Genomic DNA, 10,805 nt, shown 5'->3' on the forward strand with positions numbered 1-10,805 from the left:
GTTGAAGGAGTAGCTTTACTTAGAAATAAGTTTAGTATTGTAGCATATTTCATTCTCTGTATTTAAGCTGTAACTCTTAGATGTTGTGGGAAACTATCAGTCATGTTCACTACTAGTGGATATGCAAATAGGAGGGCTAATTGTAAATATTTCATGCCTTGTAATTTTATATAAGTGAAGTAGTATCAACTGATATTAAAGGCCTTCAACGGATGAGAAATAAAGCTTCAACGGATGTCTCTAAAGCTTCAATGGATAACATCCATCAACGGATAAGTGCTTCAACGGATAAAGCTTCAACTGCTAATGCATCAACGGATAAAGCTTCAACGGATAAAGTCATCAACGGATGAAAGCTTCAACGGATGCTTAGTTTAATAGCAGTTGATAGTGACAATTCACAAGCTGACAGAGGCACATGGGTTGACAGAGACAAACTGGAATGTGGCAGCCTCTAGGAGGAATCAAGAAAATGCAGCATTTCCATTCTGGTGCAAACAAGGAAGTATTCAAAGATTCACAGCTAAACCTAAATTGCATTGGATAGAGAAATGAAGAAGAAACATGTGAAGAATCTTTTAATTGTATTTTGCAGTTTTGTCTTCACTTGTAAACTTGGTGATATATAAACCAAGTAGCAGCTAGTAATTAGGTGATGAATTTTCCAGAGCTGTTTAGAAAAATCCAGAGAGAAAATCATCTAGTTTGTACTAGGACGCAGTTATGATTTAATTCTTTGAATCACAGATTTTCTGAAATAACACATCTCTGGTGGAACAACAAATCCACCAGAAACTTTTTTTAGTTCTTTGTGTTCTTTACATTTGTGTTTGAATATATATCTGTTTGTATTAGCTTCAAGCAATTCACACACAGTTGTTCTCTAAAATACTTAGCCTTAGAAATTGCTCAAAACTTGAAAAAGTTTTGAGATTTACATTCAACCCCCCTTCTGTAAATCTAACTGTTAGTCCACTAGGAATAACAATTAATATTTTCTGAATAATTACAAAATTGTTTTATAAAGCCGGGAATCGTCCGACTTCAACCGGTTTTATGTTTTTACAACCCAAAACTCTTCCGAAAACTCCTTCTTAACCTAATCTGGTAATTCCAGACGTTTTCCGTGTTTTGACTTTTTCGATCCGGATTACGGTTTGACCCGTACGCGTCCCGGTGTATAATTTTCAATACGATAATTATCACGGTGTATCAACGAAATTCGTATTCTCAAAAGACGGGATATTATTACCTTATTTTCATATAAAGTGTTTTATAAAAAGCCCGGTTTGGATAATTATCCAATACGAATACTAAATCGGATCATTTTTGCAGTTACTTAGCGGCTAAGAAACTAATTTAACGATCCAAAATGAACTAATATCCCAAAAATATATATAGCCCTTTTATTATTTTATTTTATTCGTATAATCACAATCAATCAGTAAAACCCCGTAAAATACAGAGAAAAACCCTAAAAATGATATGTTCTTGAGAATCAAACGTACGAACGAAGGCGTTATCGAATTCCGATTCGGGCGTGTAACATATCAAAATGAAGCTCTCGCAAAACCTCTATCTTAATCCACCATCTGTTTTTGCCCAGAAATCAAGGTATTTTTCCGATTTAATTATTTTAATTCGAATTAATTATGGATTAAACTATGAATTTTTGTTCTTGATGTTTTTGATATGATTTGATGGCATAATCATGTAGATCTTTTCTTCCTGGTCATTTTGATATATTATATGTTGAAAACCGAGTTCAATAACATGCTTAAATTGATGTTTGATTCTCTGCATGAACAACTAGGGTTTATGTTCTTGAATTTTATAAATTCGAAATTAGGGATTTTTATCCTGTTGATTCTGGGTTAAATCGAATGCAACCATCGTTTAGATCATTTTAAAAGCAAACGATTGACATAGGCGAGACGAACGGAGGACCTGTAATACGAGTTCACCGGAAAACGTTGTTCAACGGCGTCAGAAACTTTATTCGCTTTTTTCGGGCGATTCAGTGATTTGTTGGTCGAATAAATTGCAGAAACAGATTGCTGGGAACGAGGGGAATATATCCTGTTAAATTCATCGAGTTCTGGGTGATATTTGGGCTCGCCGGAAAAGCTCGGCGGTCGCCGTTAATGGCGACCGACCGGCGAACGGCGGTGAGCCGGGGAAGATGGAAAAAATGCAGGTTAGCCCCTGTATTTTTGCTAATCTTGCAAAGCAGGGATTTCTATTTAAAAATATTACAAAAGTTAGATTTCTATTTAAAAATATTTTAGAAATGATATTTTTATTAATTTAAAAATCATAAAATCAATTATTTTACCATTTTAAATTCAAAAAATTATTTTAATTATTTATTTATTCAAAAATAAATCAAAATTATTTTATTAATTAATTTTAATTAGTTTTTAATTATTTTAATTAATCGATTAATTTAAAATTAATTGATTAATTAATTTAATTAATTATTAATTAATTTTAATTGATTTAATAATTAGATTTAATTATTTAAAATTGATTTAAGAATTCTGAAAAAGAGTTTCGAGCCTTAAAATATTATTTTAAATTATTTTCAAGACACAATAATTATTATAAAATTATTTTAAAGTCAGATTCGGGTGTTCGAACCCTATTATTTAAATATAAAATAATTCGGAGAACCGTTTTAATTCTGAAAAATGTTCAAAAATTTGTATTAAATTCTGGAAGATCATTTCAACCCCGAATCTTCGTTAAAAAATTATTTTGATCGAATACCTTATGTGTTATGTGCTACGTGCTCACTAATTGATGCGTTATATAGGCCTGTGTGGTTGTGGTTTGACTGTTTTAGTCATAACTTTCAATCCGTAAATCGGATTTGGGTAAAACGATGGGTAGAGAAAAGCTTATGACGTCTATGTGACGATTAAAATAAAATTAGCATGAATAATTGATAGATATTTGTGATGACTAGCAGAGTCAGCAAGGCATAGAAAAGGAAACCAGTGATCCATAAATAGAATCGAAGCATAGAAAGAAAAGGCAAGTGATTGATAAATAAAAGCAAGGCATAGAAAGAGAAGGAAAAAGGTTGATGAGTAAAACTGTTTGATGAGTACAAGTACAGTGGAAATCGTCAGTGATAAGGCAAGTACTTCTGAACTTTTCTTTAAGATATATTGCAAATATTTTTGAACTGTTTCATAACATGTCACTATTATTAAAAAAACCTCATGTTTTATATTGCAAGTGCTTTAAACTATTTAACCTTGAACCCCTGATTCTTCTTGATCTTGAGCCATAAGCCTTGTTCTTCATAAACCATTGATTGTTGAATTCTCAGATACGATCCAAACACATACGATATTACTCCACAAATATATATCTACCACATACTGATTTCTGATATTGAATTGCTTGATATACCAACCCTTATTCCTTGTTTAACAGAAGACCAATCCTTGGAACCCTTGAACCCCTGGTCTTCTAATTTCTAATTCTTTCCTTGATTGAGAGCCAAACTTTTGAACCTCTTGTTATACCTTCATGGTATTGTGAATCATCCTGTGCTTCAAGATAAATGTTGTTTATGATCCAGCTTATTGAACTACATTGGTTATCATATTGAATTGTCTTAGAATTGGATGGTTTTATAAAGGTGGACCAGATTCGTGGTTGGACCAGATTCGTTGTCAGAATAGGCCAATGTGTGCCTTGGATCCAGTATATAGAGCAAAGTTGGGAGTCTTGCTCGGGGTTAGTGCATGACTGATCAAAAGCCTAACCTTGATTTTTAAAATGAAAAGTAAATATCCAATTCTAACTATTGCTTATTCAGAAACTTGATTCTTTTGAATCACTTCAATTGATTATTGTTTAACCTCAATTGTGTTAGGAATATGTGTATTAGTTTGATGATAAGTTAAACAAAACACTTAAGTAGGAATCCAGTGTCTGTAGCCTCAACGGATAAGACCATTCTGGCTATCCGTTGATGGAGTATCTTTACTTAGAAATAAGTTTAGTATTGTAGCACATTTCAGTTTCTGTATTCAAGTTATAATTCTTAGATGTTGTGGGAAATTATAAGTCATGTTGACTACTAGTGGATATGCAAATAGGAGGGCTAATTATAAATATTTCATGCCTTGTAATTTTGTATAAGTGAAGTAGTATCAACTGATAAGTTAAAGACCTTCAACGGATAAGAAACAAAGCTTCAACAGATGTCTCTAAAGCTTCAACGGATAATATCCATCAACGGATGAGTGCATCAACTGATAAAGCTTCAACTGCTAATGCATCAACGGATAAAGCCATCAACGGATGAAAGCTTCAACGGATGCTAAGTTCAATAGCAGTTGACAGTGACAATTCATAAGCTGACAGAGGCACATGGGTTGACAGAGACAATTGGAATGTGGTAGCCTCTTGGAGGAATCAAGAAAATTGAGCATTTCCATTCTTGTGGAAACAAAGAAGTATTCAAAGATTCACAGATTATCCTGGATTACATTGGATAGAAAGAAGAAACATGTGAAGAATCTTTTCAATTGTATTTTATATTTTTTGTCTTCACTTGTAAACTTGGTAATATATAAACCAAGTTGCAGCTAGTAATTAGAGTGTGAATTTTCCAGAGCTATTTAGAAAAACATTGACAGAAAATCATCTAGTTTGTACTAGGAAGCAGCTGTGATCAATTTCTTGAATCACAGATTTTCTGAAATAACACATCTCTGGTGGAACAACAAATCCACCAGAAAAGTTTTTAAGTCTTTTGTGTTCTTTACCTTTGTGTTTGAATATATATCTGTCTACACCTGCTCAAAGCAATTCATACACACTTGTTCATCAAAACACATAGCCTTTGAAACTGCTCAAAACTGGAAAAAGTTTGGAGATTTACATTCAACCCCCCTTCTGTAAATCTCATTGTTAGTTCCTTGGGAATAACAATTGGTATCAGAACAAGCTCTTAACTTACAAAGAGTTTAAAGATCTATTCTACTAACATCATGAGTAAGAAGGATATTGGTGTAAAGATTCCAATCCTGGAAAGAGATAATTATCATCACTGGAAAGTGAAGATGCATCTACATCTTCTCTCTCAAGATGAAAGCTACATCAACTGCATTGAAAATGGTCCTCACATCCTTCACAAGGTGGCCACAGCTGCAACTGCCACAATTGCTATTGGACAGTCTATTCCCAAGCCAAAAGCAGAATGGACTGATGAAGATATTGAAGAGGTTCACAAGGACAAGAAAGCCATGAACAATCTATTTAATGGTCTAGATCAAGATATGTTTGATAATGTCATTAATAGCCAAACTGCTAAGGAAATTTGCGATACTGTGCAACTTATCTGTGAAGGTACTGAACAAGTTAGAGAAAATAAAATGCAACTTCTCATTCAACAGTATAAATACTTTCACTTTGAAGAAGGAGAATCACTGAATGATACCTTCAATAGATTTCAAAAACTGTTGAATGGATTGAAGCTGTATGGCAGAGTGTACCAAGTCAAGGACTCCAACTTAAAATTTTTGAGGTCTCTACCAAAGGAATGGAAGCCTATGACTGTTTCACCAAGGAATTCTCAAGATTATAAGGACTTCACACTTGAAAGATTATATGAAATTTCGAAGACCTATGAACTTGAGATGGAGCAAGATGAGCTGTTGGAAAAGGGAAAGAGAAAAGGTGGATCGGTTGCACTTGTAGCTGACAATGAGAAGACTGAAGCCAGGAATGAAGAAAAGACAATGCCAAGTCTCAAAATTGGCACAAGCAAATCAGAATCAAGCAAGGGAAAGGAACAAGTAGCTGTTAATCATCTATCTGCTAACTGCAAGTCAGTTAAGAATGCTCTCATGCCTTTAACTCCTTCCATGCCTAACATGTCTATGTCACCTCTGCATGCTATGCCTATTATGTCTCAACAGAATCCTCATGCACATTTTGCAAACATGCCATATGTCAATAATCCTTATTTTGATGCATTCAGTATGCCTCAAATGCCATACAACATGCCAATGTAGAATAATATGTTTGCACAATCTATGCCTTATCAAATTCAACCAAATGTGCTAAATGATTCTGTGACTAACCCTACACTTCAACCAACTACATCTGAGACCAAGGTTGACCCAAAGTTACCTAAGTCAAAAGATACAGGAGGTATGAAGTCTAGGAAAAAGACTAACAAGGCTGGACCCAAGGAAACTTGGGTACCAAAATCAACTTGATTGATTTTGTTGTGTGCAGGGAAAAAGAAGGAATCTATGGTACCCGGACAGTGGTTGTTCAAGGCACATGACAAGAGATTTCACCCTGCTCACAGAGTTCAAGGAGAGAGCTGACCCTAGCATAACCTTTGGAGATGACAGCAAAGGGTTCACTATGAGATATGGCTTGATTTCAAAAGAAAATGTCATCATTGATGAAGTTGCATTAGTTGATGGTCTCAAACACAATCTATTGAGCATCAGTCAACTATGCACTACTAGAAAAAGTAGAATAGACATCGCCTCTTAAACATCGGTTGCTGTTGGCACCGATGTAAAAGGTGTTTTTTACATCGGTTTTATTCAACCGATATCTTTTTGTAAGATACACATCGGTTTTTTAGACCAACCGATGTTATATGTCTGTTTTAAAAAATTTATCAAGCGCGCCTCCCCCTTTCCCCCCTTAACCAAATAATTCATTCCCTCTTAAAAATTTCCCCCTCATTTTTTCCTCAGAAAAATTTCAAGTCACAGATCCCCCTCTTTTCAATATAACATTAAAATAAAATTAAAAATTAAAATTCATAGACTTAAAACATAAAAACATAAAACCAAACAAATCCAAATCTCATCTCTTTCCTCTCTCACTTTTGTCGACTGAAGAACATCTCTCTCTCTCTCTCTCTCTCTCTCTCTCTCTCTCTCTCTCTGTCTCTCTCTCTCTCTCTCTTTTTGCTCGACTATGCTCTCCATCTCTCTCTCTCTCTCTCTCTCTCCTCTCTCTATACTCGAATAATCTATCTTTGTGCTCTCTGCTCTCTCTATCTCTCTACATGCTCTCGTCAAAATTTAAAGGGTCGTGGAAGGTTGTTCGAGTCTGAGTTTAAAGCTAAGTTGGTGGTTAAAACTTGAATTCGGTAAGCTGCAAACCCTAATTTTTTGAATTGGGGGTTTAAACTTGAAACCCAAATTTTGTATTTTTTTTATTAGTTTAGTGATTGCTCTAAATTGGGTAATTTTTTAATTATTTTATTGTTGTCTCAATCTCTCTTTGAATTTGAATGGAGAGTTAACAGCTTACTCTAAATTATGATTTAGTCAAGAAGTATGGTTTTGGCTGGTTATATCTTCGACATTCCTATTCAACTCAGAGCAGAAATCGAATCCTGATTTAGATGGTAATATTTCTTTGTCCAGGCATAATTTACAGTATTACTCAACTTACCTGATTTGGATGGAAAAAATGTATATGTATGGTTAAGAAATGGGTATGCTCAACTTTCAGTCCTTTTTTCTTTTTACTTCTTCTTGCTCATTATTGATTTTTTTTTTTGTAATTCTTGTTTGATATCAAGTTTGTTTTGTGCTAATTGAGTTTGGACTTGGAATAAGGGAGCTGGGGTTTTTGCTTACTTATTAGTTTACCTAATTTGGTTGGAAATTATGTTTCGGGTCTTCATTAGGTCTTATAGATGGTTTTTTTCTAGTCAGATCTTGTATTCTTTTTAATCCTCAGCACTAAATTACCCATTTTGGACTTACCAAGTTTAATGCTCTAGACCAGTTGTATAATCTGACCTATGACTACCTATTAAGTTCTTGCTCCTCTGATTTTTAGGTGTTAGTAGAGGGATTTATAGGAATCTATGTAGGTAAATTTGTAACTTAATGATTAATAAAATGTTAGCAATGAGTAATTATATAAGAAGAGGATATGCTACTTCGTCTTAGGGTAGGGATTGCACAGGCTAGTTTCAGGTTGTCGATGTGAAGTCCCTGTCAATAAGATTTTTAAATATAGTCTATTGTATTCACAAACAATCTGTAATAAGGTTTAATTATGTTTATGGTAAAATGATAACTTTCAAATAGTCTAGTATTTGGTACTCCCACTTCCCGTTTTGCGCCAAAGTCAGTGTATTTGTCTTGAATTGATTAAATTCTCATATTTCTTGTCCTCATTATTTTCTTCAGTCTTTATTTTTGTAGTATGCTTTAGACTTTAGTGTTAAATTTTATATTTAATGTTAAACAAACAACTAGCTCATTTGCTTAATGTTTTGATTATTTCTTTTTTCTGTTAGCCTGGTTGGATATGAGGGTTTGGAAGTTATAATTCCTGATGGAGGGACTGAAGATTCCTGGTTGGATATGAGCCTGGTTGGGGTTCAAGTCTGAGTTGGAGGTTAAAGCTTGAATGAATTAAGTAAGTTTTAAACCCTAATTTAGAATTGGGGGTTTCAATTTGAAAACCTAATTTTTTAATTTTTAATTAGTTGAGCGATTGTTCTTATTGTGCATAATACATTGAGCATGTTAATATAAGTTGTGCAATTTTTCATGTTTTTAATCATTTTCAGTAGTGTTCTACATTGGGTAATTTTTCAATATTTTAATTGTTTTTAATTTTCTTGAGCATTGTTATGAATTTGTTTCTTGTTATGGATTTCCAGACTGTTAATTTATCTACAAATACACCTCGCTTGTGATTCCGACAGAAGGAGGTCCTTGTAATTTTTCACTTCCAACAAACTATACAGTAATTCAATTTGTTGAGTTATATATGTTTGTGCAACATGCTTAACAAATAGAGACCTCAGAGATGTTAATATATGGCCATTGGTTTAGATTCAATGTGTTTGTTACATTGAATTGAAAGTATTTCAATATCTTTTCATTGGAATTTATTGGACTTACTATTCTTGTTTAATCAACAAGTCTTCTTGCTATATTGTTTTTAAAGATTTTATCTGTACCTATTTTGGGTTCAGTCAAACATAAGTAGGCATGAAATTATAGAAACACAAAAAATCACAATCGGACTCTGTTTTCTTAGTAATAGGTTTAATCACAATAGGTTTTGAAGTGGTTTAGAATACTTTTGCGTTTCAGGTTGCAGATTTAATTGGAAAGGACACAGATCTTATGGAAGGGTTCAAGGATTTTATGGAACTATGCGAAGGAACTGGTAATTTTTATGAAAAGAGTTGTTGAATTGTTCATTTTGCATCTATCTACACTTTTTTTTAATCTTTTGTAATCCACTTTTGCAGATGGATTCCTTGCTAGGGTAATGAGCAAAAGTATGTTTTTGATTTCTGGTTGTTATTATTATATGGCAGCACATTAGGTTTTACTTTTATGATTGCAGCATGTAGATGAATACCGGTTCAAATGCTAAATATTTTTCTTGATTAATGTAATGAGAATCCTGCTAAAGTCATTAAATGATTGATGAACATTTTTGGACTGAAGGATTTGCATCCAAAACACTGAAGGTAGAGGAGTTGTTGAAGAACTGCTGTGGTATATTAGTGGTTCAACGAATGCGAAGGTAATAATATCAATTTTGCAGGATGCAAAGTTTATCGTTTTGGTTATTAGTATTAAGTTCTGATTATATTTATTAAAGCTGCATACTTATGGTAATACTCTCACTGATATGCATGCTGACTACACTGGACAAGGATTTGATCAGTTGCTAGATGTTATTTCAAAGATAAAAAATAATCCTGATGACAGGAGGATTATCCTTTCAGCTTGGAATCCATCTGATCTCAAGCTAATGGCACTCCCACCCTGCCACATGTTTGCCCAGGTTATTGTTACGACAATTTCTAAATGTTATATTTTATACGGTCCTTTACATGTTTTGATTTTTATTTCTTTTCATTTAGTTCTATGTAGCAAATGGCGAGTTATCATGTCAAATGTATCAGCGCTCTGCTGATATGGGTCTTGGCATGCAGCATTAGTGACTGAAGTTAAAGAACTAAAGGAGAAAAGAAAGCGGGAGGATTAAGTTATTGCTTATGCTATGACTTAAAATGGTTGATTTTTGTTATAGGATGGAATCGGTGTTTTGAGTTTTATTGCTCGAGCAAAGTCTTTGTATAGACAGTAGTAGAATATATGGATGGATATGTGTAGTACTTGATATTTGGATTAGATGAATCTGTTATACCGGATGTTTGAATATTGGTTGTTAGATTTATAGATAACTGGTATTATGCAGCAATTGGTTTTGGTAGTTCATTGGTTTTTGGAATCTATATTTTTAAAATGTGCATTAATAAAACAGGTACAAACATCATTACAATGGAAAATGATGTTTGTTAAAGATTAATACATCAGTTCTAGTGGACCATTGACAGCAGTAAAAACGATGTTAAATACTACAGCAAAAAAATTCTTAAAACAAAAAACTGATGTTATTAAGTATTATAGACATCAGTTTGTTACAAATAGACATCAGTTACCAATTAAGAACCGATGTCAAAGGTATTGTTAACATCGGTTTTTGATGAAAACTGTTGTTACTGGTACTAGTAACATCAGTTTATTGGTTAAATTGAAAGATTTTGCTTAGCTCACATATATTTAAATTGATAAAAATACCATATTATGATGATATATGAAGATTAGATATGCATGAGAAATTTAATATCAAGATATAGAAATCGGTTTTAAATAAAGAACTGATGTTATATGATGTATTTAACATCATTTTAAAACCGATGTTAAATGGGGGGGTCTTTAACATCACCCACGAAGACATCGGATTTTTGCATTCATAGA

General features: G+C 33.3%; 1 long non-coding RNA gene across 1 annotated transcript; it reads left to right on the plus strand.

Moving 5' to 3' along the window:
- Positions 1 to 6,918: 6,918 nt before the first annotated feature.
- LOC141698366 (uncharacterized) lies at positions 6,919 to 10,245 on the plus strand. The gene is made up of 6 exons (XR_012565075.1): positions 6,919 to 7,144; positions 7,326 to 7,405; positions 9,120 to 9,195; positions 9,281 to 9,310; positions 9,483 to 9,825; positions 9,905 to 10,245. It is a non-coding gene; the product is annotated as an uncharacterized LOC141698366 (long non-coding RNA).
- Positions 10,246 to 10,805: the final 560 nt, after the last annotated feature.

The sequence above is a fragment of the Apium graveolens genome, chromosome 11, assembly GCF_009905375.1.
Source record: "Apium graveolens cultivar Ventura chromosome 11, ASM990537v1, whole genome shotgun sequence".
NCBI classification, from domain to species: Eukaryota; Viridiplantae; Streptophyta; class Magnoliopsida; order Apiales; family Apiaceae; genus Apium; species Apium graveolens.